This window comes from Prunus persica, chromosome G6, assembly GCF_000346465.2.
Source record: "Prunus persica cultivar Lovell chromosome G6, Prunus_persica_NCBIv2, whole genome shotgun sequence".
Lineage (NCBI taxonomy): Eukaryota > Viridiplantae > Streptophyta > Magnoliopsida > Rosales > Rosaceae > Prunus > Prunus persica.
In genome coordinates, this window is record NC_034014.1 from 1136082 (window position 1) to 1137304 (window position 1223).

The following is a 1223-nucleotide window of genomic DNA, read 5'->3' on the forward strand; positions in this document are numbered from 1 at the left end:
TACGTCGCACATATAAACACACCGTCGTACAATTAATTTTCCACTTCGATTTTTTGATAAAAGATGACGTGGAATAGTTGTCAGTGTCATTATTTACGACGTATGTGTTTCTATAGTAGACGTTGAAAAACTAAACAACGTCAGTTACAATATATGAGAGTCGTATTAAAAAATTTATACGTCCTATTTTCAGAAACAAACAACGACCATAAATATTAGACGTTGTTAAATACAACAACGTCGGAAAACAATAAAAACAGACGTGTTTAGTCTGCTAAAGTTCTACAACGTCTCTTATTTACAAAAAACCGTCGTGAAATAAATTTTCCACTTCGATTTTATCTAAAAAAGATGACGTGGAAATAGTTGTCAGTGTCATTATTTACGACGTATACATTTATATAGTCGACGTTGTATTTATATGTATTCATTACTCACGACGCACTTAATAATATAGACGACGTTGAACGTCTAAACAACGTCGGTTCCAAATAAATGAGAGCCGTATTACAGAACATATAGACGGCGTAGATTATGATGGGAGCCGTATTACAAATAACGTCGTTTAATTGTTATTAGACGGCGGTTATAATGAATTTCCGTCGGAATTAATTTCGTTCCTCTTCGTTTATAAAAGAACTTGCGACGTGGAAAATGTATGATGACGTCGTATTTTTTAACGTTCAGATTACATATCTCGTTTTTTAGACGTCGGTATTATGGGATTGGAGTCGTGTTATTTTGAATTACATGGCGGTTCTTTATCCTTCACCGACGTGATATCCTGAATAATTGCTTCACAATAGCGTCGTGGTTCTTCATTGTTACGTTGCTTTAAGACGTCGGTAAATATGCTGAATAACTGATTCACAATAACGTCGTGTTTTATTTGAACGTAGAAAGTGAAGAAATCACATTACAATATATTACAAAATTAATGTCATACACTGCCAATTACATAAGCATCATTCAATCCATATATCTTCACACCCATCTCGAATATTTTGACCGCCTAACTCACCTACCAGTTCATCAAATGTGTCAACATTTGGCATCCCTCTAGTAAATGGCTCACACTCAATTATCACATCACCTAATACTTCATCACCAATAACATCATTATATTCTCTACTAGGCATTGATAACACTACCGACCAACCACGATGCATCGGGTCGTCAACAAAAAATATTTGTTTGACTTGAGAAGCCAAAACAAATTGGTC